An 18348-nucleotide genomic window follows, 5' to 3' on the forward strand; every position below is an offset into this window, starting at 1 on the left:
TGCAACTACAAAGATGTAACATATTTATTTATTTAGCAGGTTTCGAGTTCTTTTCCGTGTTTATTTCAAAATGATTTAATGTATCTAACATCATCTACAATATAATCTGAAAGATAACCCATCGATCATAACAAACCATAGCAACTAGATTCTTTTAATGTCTTAAAAAAACCAATGGATGCAACTTTGCAAGAGAAAAATGGCATTGCCACAGTAATATAAATCATAGCAGAGATCTTCATTCATATATATATATATAACGAGTATGTACTATAGAGATTTATTTATCTCAATGATAACTTGAGATTCTTCCAGTTATGACAAAAGAGTAAAATATTTAAAATAGAGCATGGACTATAGAAATTTATCTGAATGATAACTTGAGATTCTTGAGATTCTTATCCCACGCTGCATACGATTTCAGTGTATGTAAATGAAAAATTAATAGATCAATTTAATCTTAATTTTGACGGATTTGATTACCTATTCTTCCCCACTCTATGCTATTCTTCCCCATTCTATGCCTTACAGCGTTTCCTTTGCAACATAAGGTGCAAATGCTAGTTTAATTTTTTTTTAATGTAATGTTATGTACCACATCTCCCTCATATGCATATTCAGTATTAGTCGATATATAATTTTAAATTTTTTAATGTAATGTTACATATAACATCTCCCCCATATACTTATTTAATATTAATCGACGTGTTTTTTTAATTTTTGTAGTGTAATGTTCGTGACAACATCTCCCTCATACACTGGGTTGTAGAGTACCTCCCAGCGCAATGATTAATAGCTGATGAATAGTAATGTCAATTTTGACTGATTAATGTCAATTTGACAAAATCTTAAATGATATTAATCCAACTCTAAGTTATTACAATTTACGAAATTTAAGTTTAATATATTTTTAATTTTTTCTCCCCTTATTCTATTCCAATGCCAAATCTTAAATGATATTAATCTAATTATAATTTATTATAATTATAATTTTCCTAATTCAACCTTAATATTTTATATATTTTTCTCTCCTATTCTAATCCAGTACTATATTTTACTCCAATCCCTATCAAAATAATATTAATTTAATGATATTATTTAATACTAAATTATAAATCTCATTCTTGATTTCAAATAAAAATATATTCTTGGTAACAATAACATCAATTTGACCATATCAAATTATTCATGGTTCAACACTCTTCTTATCATCAAATTAAGCTTTCTATCATTGAAAATGACTAAAGTGTTCACCCAAAACGTAAAAAATCTCAAGAAAAACACACAATGATCCAAAAATATTTAACATCAACATTTTTGATAATCTTAAAAAACCAATATAACACAACATTTCCTAAACATCATATGTTTTTATTTTGAATTGTATAAGTAAAAATGCAACTTTTTTAATGTTGAATTCTCTTATGATATATAACTAAAGACGTAATTTTTAGAAAACTAACTTCACAAAAGTGATTTATCTCAATTCATCAAAAAAAAATCCTTGATAATATTATTTTCCTTCCTTTGGAAAACAAACTTCACAAGAGTTATTTATCTCAATTCACCAACAAATCCTTAATAATGTTATTCTCCTTCTCTTGGACCATGCATCTTTATTTTGAACAATGTTTTTTTTTTTTAATCTACTTAGAGAATGTTAATTCAAATGATCTCATTCGTTAATTAATTTTCATAAGCTTACTTTCAGAGGGATTTATATATCCCAGGATTAATAATGGTTCTAATCTTCTTTAATTTACTTTTTCTAATTCTCTTTTGTTTGAATTTCGCGTCGCACTCAATTTCCAACTTTCAAAGCTCTATAGTGTGGGACTTGAGTTTGAAGCCACTCAATCGCAGTTTAAAAGATACTAATCATTTGTTGATGAATACTCTTGAACGTTTATTGGTGTCAGATAAACAAATTATAAGTCTAAAATAATTTAATCTAATACTTTTATCTAATCTTGAAAATAGATTTAGGGTTACATATTAAAACAACATAGATCTATCTTAAACATGAGACAAGAGAGATTTAATTTCTTCAAGTGCAATTTTTTTTATGAGACGATATTATTTAAATTTTTTGTATAGTTATTTTATTTTATTTTATTTTTATATTTTTTAAAATTTTGTTTTTGGTTGACATGAGTAAAATTTCAACTTTGATGACATGGTTACATATCATAATGGGTTGTAGAATGAGCCTCTCTGCTCAATCATCAATATTCTCTTCCATTTTTCAAACTTCTTGTTAACATTGTATTACAAGCTCATTCATCAATAACCTCTTCCATTTTTCAAGCTTCTTGTTAACATTGTATTTGTTTTTATAAATTTGGGTGTTAGTTTTCATCGTATGTTTGTGGAGAATATCAAAAGTGAGAGTAATGTTACAAAGTTTATTATTCAACATCACTAATTTAGAACAGCCTAGTCTCATGTGTAAAGAAGGCTCATTCTACAGCCCAGTATGATGTGTAACAATGTCCATCTGTCATCAAAGTTGAAATTTTTCTCATGTAGCCAAAATAAAAATAAAAATTAAAAATCTAAAAAAATAAATAACTATACAAAACATTTAAATAATGTTGGTTCATAAAAAAAATTACACTTAAATAAATTGGATCCCTCTTGGCTCATATTAGATCCGTATTTAAGATAGATCTATGTTTTTTTTCCAATCTCTCAATAAATATTAATTCAAATAATCTCGTTCATACTCTTACTTTGAGAACAATGCATATATCCCTAAATTAATAATAGTTCTAATCTATTTTAATTTACTTTTTCTAATTCTCTTTTGTTTGAATTTCGCTTGGCACTCAATTTCCAACTTTCAAAGCTCTATAGTGTGGGACTCTATGTTGCGGGGGAGCGCCCGCCCTTCCCCCCCCCCTCGCTCCCGCTCCCAATCCGCGCTCCGGGCGGGAGCGACTCGGGAGCGCGCTCCCTAAAAAAAATTTCGCTCCCTGCCTTTTTGGGAGCGTTTTCGGGAGCGTTTTGTTTTTTTTGCATTTTTTTTTTTGTAGTAATGTTCGAAATGCAATTTTTTTTTAAAGAAACAAATAGTTTTTGAGTGGGGCAGCTTAATGATCAAGTCTAGGCCCTAGTATTGATATGCTATTCATGGTAATGTTAAATTCTTAAAGTAAAAGTGACAGTCTCCTTAATCTTCATTTTCATCCTTTTACTTAAATTTTTAACATTACCATGAAATGACTCAGGATGTTTGAGAGTGGTTTCGTCCTCATTGGATTTCATATGGAGAAAGTAGAATTTTAGATTTCATTCAAAATCTAGCAGAGTTATTAGTTTTTCAGGATTTAGGATTGGGGGATTGCAATGTTTCCATTGAATTTTGTCATGTATTAGGGTATGGAACTTGTATTTAATCAAAAGCACCAATCCCTCTATGTACCTTGATGTTAGTGACATTGGTTGTCGAACTCCTCTATCATGACCCTCCTAAAAATGTACGCATCACTCAAACAAAATCTTGACTTGACATGCTATGCTTTTTCTATCTTATGTTAATGCTTAGAGGGTGATATTAATGACAAAGATCCCTATACAGATACAAAGGTAATGACAAAGATACCTCTGGATATTAATGCTTGGAGGGTGATATTAATGACAAAGATCCTGATTTTGCAACAAGACTAAAAAATTAGACATTTCTCGTGGTGGCAAGGGGCCCAAGCATAAGAAATAGATAATAGATTTACTTCTCTTTTCTAGTTTCTAGTAGCTTTTATAATTATTGACTCTTTCATATTTATTATGATATTTATTTAAACAATATATGACAATTTAAGTTTGAAGTTGGCAATTATAACTCATTAGTAATGAATTATGAATATGATGCTTCATGAAAGTTGAAAGTTGTTTCATTTCATTTCATTTTATAACATTTCATTTCATGTTAGATATTATTTGTTGTAATGGTTACACTTAGCTTACAAGTACAACTTTGTGATCAATGATGATAAATGTTATATATTGAATTTTGAGAACTTGAAACTTTAAGATTGATGAATCATGAGACTCAATATGTTGTATGTTACTATGTTACTAACTTGCGGACGTGGTTGATGAAGATTATAACTTCTAGATGATTGTTGTTATATGGTTCAATCTATGTTTTTTTATGTTTTTTATATCTAATTCATCATTCTACATGTTTTTGTTGACATATATGTATCAAAAATTAAAAAATATAAAAAATATATATATTTTTAAAAAATCGCTCCGGGATTCACTACCAAACCGGGAGCTTTTGAAAATGGTCGCTCCCGCTCCCGTTTTCGCTCCCACTCCCCGCTCCCGCTCCCGCTCCCAAGTAACATAGGTGGGACTTGAGTTTGAACCCACTCAATCATAGTTTAAAAGATACTCATCATTTGTTGATGAATACTTTTGAATGCTTATGGGCGTCAGATAAACAAATTACACGTTTATAAAATAATTTAATCCAATACTTTTATTTAATTTCGGAAATGGATTTATCGTTACATATTAAATCAGCATAGATTTATTTTAAATATGGATTAATATGAGTTGATAGGGATCTAATTTTTTCACGTGTAATTTTCTTTATGAGACGATATTATTTAAATGTTTTGTATAGTTATTTATTTTCTTTTTATTTTTATTTTTATTCTGGCTGACATGAGCAAAATTTCAACTTTGATGACAAATTGCTAGGGTTACATATCATACTCTCAATCATCAATATAATCTTCCATTTTTCAAGCTTCTTGTTAACATTGTATTTGTTTTTATGAATTCGGGTATAGTTTTCATCGTATGTTTGTGGAGAATATCAAAAGTGAGAGTAATGTTACAGATTTTATTATTCAACATCAATAATTTACCAGCATAGATCCATCTTAAATACGGACCTAACATGAGCCTAGAGGTATTCAATTTATTTACTTGCAATTTTTTTTATGAGCCAACATTATTTAAATGTTTTATATAGTTATTTTTTTTAGATTTTTATTTTGGCCACGTGAGAAAAATTTCAACTTTGATGATGGATAGACAGCTTTACACATCACACTAGGCTGTAAAAACATTATATAAAATGGTGTAAAAACTCTATAAAACAAGAACCAAAAGCTATAGTCAAAATCAAAAGAGAAATTGGAAAAATAATGCATTGATGTTCATAGCAAAAAGAAATTGGAAAAATAATGCATTGATGCCAATAACAAGTAACAAGCAAAGATTTGTTTCCAGGTTACAACACCAAATTGAACAGTATGCCAACTTTGTGTGAACACACATTTTGTGCATGTAAATGCATAATAATTGATTAAACAAACAAATGTAAACACCTAATTGTGGAAGTTAGATAACCCTGTGAAGATACCATATATTAACCACGTACTGAGCTACATATGTGGGGTCTAATCGAGTAAAAGTCTCTCTGTGATCTTTCCACCCAAATGCGGTCAGCTCATTACTTTCGTGGACATTTGACGATACTAAGCACCTAAAAGCACTCATTTTTGGGTTGCCTTCGGGATTCTTTGCATGGTTCCTTTTGGGTCCTGCTATCACTACACCTGCAAAGCTTGACATAACATTGGGTAAAAATCAAAGTCTCCCTATTATATTCAGCTTCCGATTGCACTAAGAAAGCAATTCATGAAGCCAATAGTTTAGTGGAATTTTTCAAATTAATTAAGACCAAATAATAGCATTAAAAGCAAATCATTACAAAAACATGACGAGTCTAGGGTTCAAAGGGCTTGCAATATTACATTGAATAATGGATTGTTGCAAGCTTGAACACCAAATTAGTGAAATCTAAGAATAAATTGGACTTGAAAACCACTTAAGAGCTCTCGCACATAATCTCATATATAATATGCAGTTTTTTCATAGATAGGTAAGTTGTTAACGGCTCTCGCACATAATCTCATATATAATATGCAGTTTTTTCATAGATAAGTAAGTTGATGAAATTTTTTTAAAATGAGGGGGTGAGTCCTTCTATTAGAAGCTATATATTAACTTATTTTCACAATTTTTTCAAATTTTTACATATATGTAAAGAAGCGAAATGTCCATGCGATCGAACCCAGGTGGGGAGGCTATAAACCAGCTGTCCCATAAATACTCCGTCCCATAAAACTTAAAGACTGTCGAAAATTTTACAAAATTGACAATTTATAAGACTGTCCAAAATTTTACAAAATTGACAATTTATACTCCAAACATCGATTATATCACATGGACCATTGAAAAAGAATTTATGGGCCAGAATGCAATGATTTTCTCGGGACAACAGGTTTTCCAATGTTAAAGCTGATTTTATGGGGACAACAGGTTTTTTTTTTTTTTTTTTTTTTTTTTTTTTCAAAAGGTGGAAAAACCTATCAAACTCAGTTTGTCAAACCAACAGTGAGGACAGCCATCTCTGGCTGCTATCCGCGAATGTCAGATGACACATCACTGTTATCAAGGAAAACCAGGCCACCTGAAATAACCCGCTGGTGGTCCGTAAGGGAGCAGGCTTTCACTCCTGCCAGATGCCTCTGGGTCTTGGGCCGTTAACCTGTTTCCTTACGTCCGAGGAAGACGAGCTCTTAGCCAAGCAGAAGCAGTTTTAGGGCATACTCCAGGCCCAAGACAACAGGTTTTCAAATGTAAAATGGTTGGTTTTCAAAAGTTCAAACAAATTATAAAATAAATGTACTTTATAACATAAATAACATTTTACATTTATAACATAATTACTGAGAGGAATAAATATAAAAATAACTAGCAACAATCATAAACACATAAACACAAATGTTTATCCAGGAAAACCCCAAAATCCGGGGAAAAACCCAACCATAATGAAATTTCATTATCCTTGGCCAAAACCCTGGCCAACCCGACCACGTGAGTCTTCACCGCTCACTTCCAGGTCTTACAGTACAATGAAGTCCTTCCAGCCTTTTATCAGCTCCATTACATATAATACCACGGGCAAAATACTATGGGTGCACAATACCATGTGCCCCAAAACCATCACTGTTTAACCTGGTCAACTTTGACTCTATCCCGAGTCGAGTTTACCTAACAATTCCCCCCTTAAACTTGACTTGGGGTTCCTTGACTAACTCCAGCCAAACTTGCTAAGTGAGACAATCGCTCACTCTAGCTCTTACCCCCCTCAGAGTTTTTACTCGGGGTATTGTTAATCCGACATCCCCCCTATCACCTAGGTCTAACCCAGACTTTACAGGTGATCATCGAGGGGTACACATGCCTTACCAGGTCTTACAGTAGTATGCCCATTTACATGCAATAATTTTGACTTCATTAATTTTTTTATTTTTTTTGTTTATTGCTGCTGCGATTCTGATCCATCCTCTCTCAATTTGATTTGCTCAAAAACTTCTATCAAACCACTCCAACTGTGAGCCCGACGAGAACCTCGTAGATTCCAACACCAGTGGCCTCACGTAGTAGAAAACGAACAATTTTCGAAGCCGCATGAACAATTTTCTTCTGCTGACCTGCATGCAGCCCACGCCTACTCCATCTTTCAACACGACATAGAACACACAGGAAATATCCCTTATCGATTCCCTACGAAAAAAGCTCCGAACAAAATCAGCCTTGAATTTTAATATTACCAAAGGTATCTCTCAACCTTCTTTAAATAGCCGCATGAATCCCGAACAATTCGTCAGCATGTTCCAAACCGGTAAATATCGCAAATGCACTGCGATCCCTGGCAGTTACGGCACTATCTTCTGCACATTCTCCTCGAGGTTCTTCCGCGTACGATTGTTCCACCATTATTTTCCAAACCCAGATCTATAAAAAGGCTGCATTGATCTCATCAGGCATTATAAACCCCTGGCATCAAAGAATCCCTTTGAAGCCAATATCTGGCTCTGATACCAGATGTTAAGAAATTTACTGCATAACATAAATAATTACTGAGAGGAATAAATATAAAAATAATCAGCAACAACCATAAACACATAAACACGAATGTTTATCTGGGAAAACCCCAACCATAATGAAATTTCATTATCCTTGGCCAAAACCCTGGCCAACCCGACCAAGTGAGCCTTCACCGCTCACCTCCAGGTCTTAGATTACAATGAAGTCCTTCCAACCTTTTATAAGCTCCATTACATGTAATACTACGGGCAGAATACTATGAGTGCACAATACCATGTGCCCCAAAACCATCATTGTTTAACCTGGTCAACTTTGACTCTATCCCGAGTCAAGTTTACCTAACATTCATGTGCTTTATTTTTGCTTTAACTCCATATTGTATCGCTAACTGTGCATTAGTGTATTGTATAGCATTTTTATGTATTGACCAGTGGGTTGGCCATAGTCGATCATGTGGATGACATGCTTTACTCGGTGGTCATGGAGATTGGATGATTATCATCTAATACATCCTTAAATTGTGTAGTTTTGTAGACAAATCAACCTCAATCGTGTCACTCTGAATTGCAATGGGCAGATTAAAACACAGGCAGGTAGTTTAATGTCTTTATTAATCCGGTTTGAGGGAGTTTAATGCCTTCCCTGAACCTGCAGTTGCGACAGAGCCTGGGAATATGAGGGAGAGAGTGCAATTCTCTGAACTCTGAAACATATAGAAGATGTTGTAAGGTTGCTAGCCTATTGCTTCAGTTTCTGCCTCAGGCTCAACAACCTAGCCTTCCCTAGAGAGAATTTTGGGCTTAATACCGTAAAAGATGAGGTCCGGGTAATTCTTTTGTTCTGCCTCAGGCTCAATAACCTAGTCTTCCCTATAGATATTTTTGGGCTTAATACCTTAAAAGATGAGGCCTAGGTAATTCTTTTGTTGTTTATTGTACAAAGTCTAGCTTTTAGTTCAGGAATCACTAACTCATAGAGCATCATAATCACCACGCTGATGGCATCTTCAAATAGATAACAACTTTACAACAAAGCAGTACATAGGTTACACATTTGGATTTGTATCTGTGTCTAATGGAACTGAGCAAATGGAAGCTAGAATTTATTTTTAAAATTAGATATTATATTTATTATTTTAAGTCATGAATTTCCCAGTGAGTTGACCAGGGTGTGGGCCATCCTTGGCCACCTAGATTGCATGCTTTAATATGTGGCCATCATGCTCTGCGGCTTAAATTGTGTAGTTCCACAGACAACCAGCCTGGTCGATTTGAATTGCAATAGGAAGATTAAAACATAGGTCGTTTATTGTGTAGTTCCACAGACAACCAGCGTGGTTGCTCTGAATTGAAATAGGCAGATTAAAACATAGGTCTTTTATTGCCTACATTAATATGATTTCAAGTAGTTTAATTCCCTGTCTAAACATGCAGCATGGACATTTTCTGCAGGATCCCCTATCGAGTAGAAGCAGGCATTTTCTATAGTTGTTCAATCCCTTATCCAGTAGAAGTAGAGGATTTTCAATGAGGCTTTTGCGAGATATACTAATCTAGTGCAAGAATCAAATTAGGTCTGTCAAAAATTGAAACACCCTACGAAAATATAAGTACAAAGTTATAGAAACAGAAGTTAAAAATTAGTGAGTTCTACAAATTAAGCAAAGGTAATTTTTGTAAATTATGCAAGTTAATTTTCCTTTATTCCAACAACATTCACAAAATAATTCACAATGAAAGGGTTTGTGGGGAGGCTTTGTAGGCCCCAGAGTGTATGCTAACAAACCAAACTAATTGTATTTGTACAAGAGCTAACAAACCAAACTAATTGTATTTGTACAGGAGCTAACCTAGGAAGGGAGGTCAAAGGAAGAATCATTGTCTTAAGTGGTTAGAGGAAGAATCTCTGGCTTATATTTTCTTTCATGACCAAAGTGATGTCCATCATTTGGAAGATGGTTATCGGTGGAGCAAATATGGCCATAAATCAGTCAAGAATAAGCCAGAAAGCAGTCAAGAATGGCCCATTTCCCAAGTTGATTATCCCTCTCGAATTTCTACAAGTTTCAAACTTATAATAAATCTATGTTAATAACTATGTAAATATGTAATTTTAGATCATTGTTACTTTCCCTAAGTGAAACTAGCCCACGCTCGAAGCACCAAAAACAAGTCTATTAACCTACAACCATATATGTCCTCATATTGCTTTAATACGCTAACTTTGCTTCCTCTGCTTCATCCATGGTTGCATGGTTAGCTTTTTCCTGCCATGTCTTTATTAGGATGACTTCTTGTTGTAAGTATCTGGCAAAGATTGACCTTGTCTCTTGCCTCAAACAACACCTTCCTTTTTTATTTAGTTTCTCGCACCCTGATCAACTCCACTTTGGAAAGGGTGGATTGCAGGGCCCTGCAGAACTCCACTCTGAAAATCTCTTGCTTGATGGCCCTACTGAACTCCACCACCACCTCAAAGCAAAGGGAACCCCACCTCAAATCAAAGGGAATTCATTAGCATGATGCCCCTCTACTTCACACTGAGAACACCATACTACTTTACAGTGAGGTCACCATAACCATACTTGTTCTAAGCTCCTGGATCTGTAATGTAAGCACTACAATCTAGTTCTTAAACTAGGACTACTTAAATGATGTGTTAGTGAAAGGTATAATAATGTAAAAAAAATTGCAGATTTGGCGAGAGTGGTAGTAGGTGTCCGATGTTGGGGAATTCGAATAGTGAAGCGGTGGGGAAGTGTGGCGAATGGTGGCAGTAGGTGTCTAAAACTGGGGAATATAGCCTTCAGAGTATTTTGATACAAAACTTTAGATATAAGCAAATGTTGCCTCAACCAGCAAACTTTGGATAAAATGATATTGCCACAATATTCCTGCATCGGACCACGTGAAGGTTGTAATAAAAGATCGAATGTTTTCTGACCCAAAAACTTTGCTTAAAATTTCGAGGAATGAAATCGCGAGAATTAAACTTTGGCTAAAATGCCAGAAAGCAAAAAAACATTAGTCAAAGGATAAATTAATGCTCGCTCAACTATCGAGCGATCGCTATAGTTCTGCTGAAGGCAGAGACTAACAAGTGCTGCATGCAGCCGGTAGTCCCTGCCGGGGTCTGCCACAACAACACAATACAAACGCTCTGTGCAACATGTCTAAACTTTCTGTTTCGCTAAAAACCTGCCTTCGTCGAACAAACTTGCTACCTTACCTGAAAGATCTTGCTGTGTGCATGGCGTTGAAAGATCTTGCTGTCTGCATCACACAATCGCATAATTCACTTAATCGAATTTCAAAGGAAATACAATTTTCATATTAATTTAATGCGTTCATAGAAGGCTATCACAAAGGCATCTTATTCCAGAAGAGAGAAAACAATCGCATAATTCACTTGAATGTGTAATAAAACAACGCCCAGTGTGTTGGACAAGTTTAATTATTAAATACAAATTATATAATTTAATATTTCAAAATGAACATGGGTGTACTCTTCAAATGAAATAGAAAGAGTGATGAACTTTTATTTTTATATAAGTGTAATTATGGCGAATTAGATATATATTTTTTTATTTTGGAAATTTTATATAATATTTGTGATATATAATTTTTTTGTTATTTTTTAATAAGTAGTTTTTATTTATGTAGACTAAATATTTTAAATCTTTATATTACAAATCTTAATAAATGTAGTTTAATAATCCAGTTATTCCATATATTGTTGTATCAATTTAATATGTTATAGAAGTTGAATGTTTGGGGTATTGATCGTTTCATAAACTTAATCTTTTAAGCACTCATGTTTCAGATCTAAACCAACTTTGCTCATTCACATAACAGTCACGCTTTCTAGGATAAAACAACTTCAGTGTGTAATTTGTTCTCTGGAGAATTTGGGAACTATTGATTCTGTCCTTGGAAGAGAGCGCAGAGAAACTACAGCTCTTTCCCGCGAGGTCTTTATTCAGAAACGCTGGAGACTGTGATGCAGAGAAGTTAAAAGAATTAGATATTATGTGTATTTTCAAGAGCTTTCAATAGACTTTTGGAATAAGTTACAAAATTAAAAAATCAATTCTGCATTATGAATATCAAATTCTTGTATTTTAGAATGAACAACGAATTCATTAACTTTTATTTCAGAATGAACAACGAAACTTTTAACTATATCATGTATTTCAGAAAGTTTAGTGTCAATGAAAAATTAAATATTGAAATACAGATTCAAATAAAAATCTGAGATCTTGAAATACCAATACCAAAAATTGAAAAATTGTATAGTTTAATTATGCATACAGACTTGAAATACCAATACCATAAAATAATTTGAAATGTAAAAATTGTATGGTTACATTACAAAATTTGAATAGTTACATTACACCCAAATTTCAAGAAAAAATAAATATTGAATACAGATTAAAAACTGAAAATTGAAAATTTGAGAACTTGAAATAGGAAATTGAGAACTTCAAATACAGACTTGAAGAACCAATTAGATATAATTGAAAAGAAAAAATTGAAAAAAGATTTCAAAATCGAAATATTTGCGGAGGATGTTTTTAATATTTTTCAAAAGAAGAAAATTAAAGGGAGGATCATTGATATTGATGACTCAATGAAGAAAAGAGAGAAAAAAAAATTGAAAAAAGATTTCAAAATTGAAATATTTGCGGAGGATGTTTTTAATATTTTTTCAAGAGAAGAAAATTAAAGGGAGGATCATTGATATTGATGACTCAATGAAGAAAAGTGAGAAAGTTGACAATGCGGGAGAAAAATAAATAAGCATGGAGAATAATTCAATCATCATGTTAGCCTTTATGAAATTAATACATTGTAACATCAGCAGGCTTAAGGAAAAGAATACAACGAATATTTTACAAATTTGTGTTAGCCTTTATGAAATTAATACATTGTAACATCATCAGTAGGCAGAAGGAAAAGAAGACCACGAATATTTTACAAATTTGCATTAGAGAGAAAAGGAAGGGAACATTTATATTACAAAAAGATTATCTAAATTTATTTATAACTATCGTAAAGAAAATTGAAAAGAAAAAATATTTATAACGATCAGTCAAAGATTTTGACTGGCAATAAGGATTTGAAATTCCAGGTCTCGTCTATTCCTTTCCTATATGCTCACTAATCTCGATAGGTTATGTTCACGCGGTACATTTTTTTTTGATGTATAGCCAGAAGCAAACACTGCCCAAAAACCCAGCATCCACCTTTTGATGCTGTTCTGAGGTCTTAACGAGAGTCATTCGTAACTCGTGTTACATAGGCATTTCGTTATGTTTGTATTTTCTCATTGTAATTAAGATATTTTAACAGGTTTCAATTTTTCTAATGAAAAGATTTACACTTTACTTGGCAGTGAATAATCAAGAAAGAGAGATACGCGAAGTTGGATACTAGATATTCTATTAGTCTAATTCCGCTTTTTTGCTTCAAAGCATATATTGTATTATTGTATTTGAGTTCATTAAGCGTGTAGTCAAAAAAAAGAGAGAACCTGCTTTGATGGTGACCATGAAAGGAAACAAAATGAATTTGGAATTTGGTCGCTTATTAGTCCTTTATTAAGTAAAGGGAACACATCCGGCTACCATATAAATGGTGGGCATTAAATGAAATGAGACGACTCTTCCAAACAGGAAAACTACAATTTCATAGCGGCTTAAGTTACTCCCTTGTTTATTTAGTTACGTAGACACAGTATCTATATTTTCTGGTCGTTGCGCACTTAAAAGCTGCTGCCCGTTGCGAAATAGCCTGTCCACACACCATTAGCACATGGATTAGATTCATCAGTCAGTATGGATTAGCCCGTTTTAAGAAGAAATATATATAATTTACAGCAGCGAAGGTGGCAGACTAGATGTTGGATCAACATCAATAACAAATGACATCGTGAATAAATGAAAGAATGTGTTAGTCCACAGAATAATGACAGCAGCATCCTACATACAGCTACAGGAATTAATTACTAGAGTTTAATATTAAATAGCGTTCATCAATCGATAGAAAGACTTACGAGAACGGCGCTGAACGTCACAACGGTGGGGAGGCTGGCGGACGTTGCAAGTTTCTGGAAGGTATGCGGCTCTCTCCTCTGCCTCCTCCTCTTCTCTTCCACGCGATTCGCGGCGGCGGCGGCGCTGATTATGTGCAGCCTCAGAATCCATGAAGAGGTCCTCCATGGTTGAATCATACGATTGAGATTGATCGAGAACTTGCTGTATGGCTCGGCATCGGCATTGTGGAGACATTCTTTCCAATTCCTCGCAACATCTCTCCGATGGCTGCTCTCTCCGTCTTTGCAAATAGTCGCGGCACTGAGACAGTCGCCCCGGATCGCAGGACCGTTGTTGTTGCAAGCCCTCTCCATACATCATGCCTTCACGTGCATCAACAGTTGGGGCGCCCCATTGAAGGAGGAAGAGAAGGGTTACGCCTAAGCTCACCCATTTAAGAGCCAGTCTCGTAGTGATCGGAGGGGAGAAGACACCCATTACTTTTCTTTCTTCTTTACCTTGAAGGATAGACAGTTATATGGAGCGGCAGTGACAAGGTGGGAAGACGAAGTGGATCCTAATACTGTATTTATGGAGGCGTGGATCCTAATAGAAGTGCAGAACAAAACAACACGAAGAAGAGATCGAGAGTCGAGACGAACACATGTAGCGCATGCCTCATCTCACACTCCACGTCCCAACTGAAGCCAGAGAAAGATGGAACGCCTGCCTCCGTTTCCAATCACCGCGTATTTCACCTGTATCCAAAGTTTGAAAACCCTCATGCGCATTTATTGAATGGTTGCAAACATTCTGGATTGGAAAAAAACTTTTAACCAAAGTTTGAAAAACCTCATGCTTGGAAACTTTGGATAAAGCTATTATACCGGATATCATTTTAACATCGGGGCACGTGAAGCGTGCAATAAGACCTCCAATTCGCAACTTTGGTTATAAATTTCTTACACCGATATTTGCAGAGATAAACTTTGGTTAAACTTTGATAGTGCACAAATTTTTTTGGTCAAAGGACCGGTTAATGTATGGTCAACGATCAATCGATTGCTATTAGTCCCAAGCAGGGACTAATAAGCTAACACTTTATCCAATTTTGGAAATGTATTTATTTTTACATATTTCATGAATTTCATCTTCAATTTTGCAAGCTTTTTGTAAATACTATATTTGTTTTCAGTTAATTTAGATGCCTTTTTCCAATATATGTTTGTGGACCATATTGGAGGCAAGCTCAATACTATAGAGTTAATCAGTCGGCATAAATGATCCACGAATATTATACGAGATGAACTCGACCTTATAATGTTTATCATTCAACATCAATGGTTAAGGTGTACATTCAACTTCAATGGTTAAGGTGTACCTTGGCCATATAGGCACCTTGTTGTAGAGATTTATTCAACTTCAATGGTTAAGGTGTACCTTGGCCATATAGGCACCTTGTTGTAGAGATTTATTCTAACCTTTTTCAACCATTATTCAAAGATCAGTGCCCCAGGGGACAACACATCGTATGTTAGTTTAGCGGGTTTTCAATTCAAATTTCCAAGATTTTATTTTTAGCAGTTTTCCTATGCATTGGATATGCGTGTGAAATTTCGGGGACACCCACTAGGGAGACAGGGTTTGAATTTGAGGTGAATTCTAAGCCTTTCTTTTTTAAATAAAATGAATAATAAATGAATTGTTTTTAAAATGTAGTCAAAACACTAGGGGCATTATATTTTGGGGGACCTAATATGGAGATTATTAGTTCATGGTTCCATTTTTTTTTTGAATCCAAGACCATGATTTTTTTGGGTCTATTTTGGTCCGTGTGGGGATGTTATTTTGGGCAGGATGATTATATCTTTGAAGACCTAATACGACATGTAATATATGTTTAAAATTTTAGAGCACTTTGAGGGCTTTTTTTAGGCATTAGATCTTTTTATTTTTCAAGCATTAGATCCATTTTGACACCTACAATTTTTAGAGATCCATGCTCCTAGTAACACTAGGACTCTATTTACTACCATTTTCAACAAAGGATGGAGCACCACAGTTGAGAAGCTCTCTTATGGAAGCTCTCTTATGGTATGTATTTTTCTCATGAATGGAGTAACTATTTTCTAGATTGACTTGGTTGAATTTTGTTAAAATATGCATACTAGTTTTAGTCTTGAGTTAAATAGCATGCCTTCATTGGTTTATTAATGGTTTTCCATGCTTACACTTGTTATTTTGATCTCCAAGAGGAGATCAAATGGATTAAGGATGGAATTATTGGAAGTCTCCCAAATATATTGGTTATTTTTTTCCTAGAGGAGAGTGCATGGCTTGAGGAAGATGGTATCTTTGCAAGTTTCCTTATTTAAATTTTTTATTATATTATAAGTTAAAGATGGTTTAGGCAAGTTATTTGTGGAGATTGAGGAGGTTTCTTAAGAGTAATTTCCCTTTTTATGCATGTTATTTTCTTCAAAGGCTAGAGCACATGGATTGGAGGAGTTTATCATAGGTGAAAGTTGGTTTAGCATAGTATTTTCTCCTTCATTAGTTCATGTGCTCTCTTTGGAGGAAATTTATTTTTGGAATGTGATAGCCTTATTCTAATATTGATAACAATTATATTTGTGTAGAACATCTAGCCATTTTCTATAAATACATAATGGGTAGCGAGGAGAAATGGAGATTTGACTATTGATTGTTGATTTTTATAAGAGTTCTCATCTTCACATCTACTTTATTGTTAGAGTGAAAATGAGAGATAATAATTTTTAGTGAAAGGTAGAGATTTCTCCCATATTGTTCATGTGAATTCATCCTTAAACATCAGTGTGAAAAGGTGCCATGAAATTGGTTTAACACCCCTCTGAGTGCTTTCTAGTGAAGCTAATATCCCCCAAGCTTTATAGTACTTGCAACTTTGGAAATAAAGGTAAAATATTATTTTATATTTATTTCATTTGTTCATTACATCTCCTTTTTTACTTCAATATTTTTTTCTAAGTGCTATGAAGGGTGAATCAATTTTTTGAGTGACTTTAGGTTTCATACTTCATTTCTAGATTGCATAGGGATTCCCCCTTAACACTAGTAAGAACTAGCCCAAAGTGCAAAAGGACTGCGCAAGATCACATTGCAACCCTCCCTAGTTGCTTTTTAACTCTTCCAAATTTTGAGTGTCAACTCTTCCAAAATATATATTTGGAACCAAATGATTTTGAGCATTATAATTTGGCATTGTTGCTGCGGAGCGAGTCTGGCTTCTTAATACTTGTCGAATTAGGCTACATGAAATTGATAGATGTTTGTTATTATAGATTATTTTTACCTAGTGATTCCATTGGATTCATGTTTTAGTTTGTTTGATAATAGTTATTATTGCATATGGACCATGTATATCAATGGATCATATTACTTGGATTGATGGCACTATCAATAGAAGAAATATGGGTTACAACTTGTTGGAGGTTTGATCCATTAGATTTTGATGCCATATATGGGTATCCTATTTGACTTCTTAGTTAGGAAAGAAAGTGGCACAATTACATTCCCTACTATGAAGGGTGAATCAATTAGCCAACATCTTACATATTTTAATAGGTTTATTAAGTGTTTTGATGAGAGACATGAAAGTGGGTTGATGAAGTTGTTTGCATCATCCTTGGCTCGAAAGGCCTAGTGATGGTTCATTCACATGTTACTTTTAAGTTCTATTCCATAGTTATTAAGTTTTCCAATAGATCTTATATATAGCTTTTGGGACCCTAAATAAGATGATAATGTTTTTGAGGATGATGTTGATTCAATCCATTATCCATCATGAAAGATGGAAAGGGTGATTTTGGCACACCTACTTCCTCTATTGTTAAAAAAGAATTGATTAAAGTTTATAATAATGAAGTGGTTTATAATATATTTGCTATGAATAAAAGTGTTTCCTTCCTATGATGATGAGCACAATCTAGTCCTTAAAACACAAATATCGCTCAATAGTTGCGTTGAATTAAAAATGTGGTATCTCTACTTTATGACATAATGGCTTTAGTTTAGGTTGAAAGTGGTTTTCTAGTTGTGAGGGGGTGATAGTCATTATTATTATTTATAAGAAACAATTTGAACTCACCAATTTGGTAATGGTTTTTCAACCCATGTTTATTTCAGTATATATTTTTGTTAGATTTCTTATGAACCTAGAACCCAATACTTAATTCCTAGCAGAAAATTGATCTATTGATGAAATCCATAGCTAGGTTCCTAACATAAATTCAGTGGAATAAAAGTTAAATAACCAATCACATAAAACAACACTCACAGATTCTTCCCAACAAGTTTTTCATTAAAAAATATCCCAAACTTATGCGGGCTCTCGTCCTAGGATAATGGTCGAACTA

The 18348-nt window shown here is 33.8% G+C and overlaps 1 pseudogene; it reads right to left on the reverse strand.

Moving 5' to 3' along the window:
* Positions 1–10971: 10971 nt before the first annotated feature.
* On the reverse strand, positions 10972–14492 carry LOC149161821 (2S seed storage-like protein pseudogene; annotated as a pseudogene).
* Between the last annotated feature and the right edge of the window lie 3856 nt (positions 14493–18348).

Source organism: Pinus tabuliformis, chromosome 5_2, assembly GCF_031772625.1.
Source record: "Pinus tabuliformis cultivar Carrire ecotype Pingquan chromosome 5_2, CPIR1, whole genome shotgun sequence".
NCBI classification, from domain to species: Eukaryota; Viridiplantae; Streptophyta; class Pinopsida; order Pinales; family Pinaceae; genus Pinus; species Pinus tabuliformis.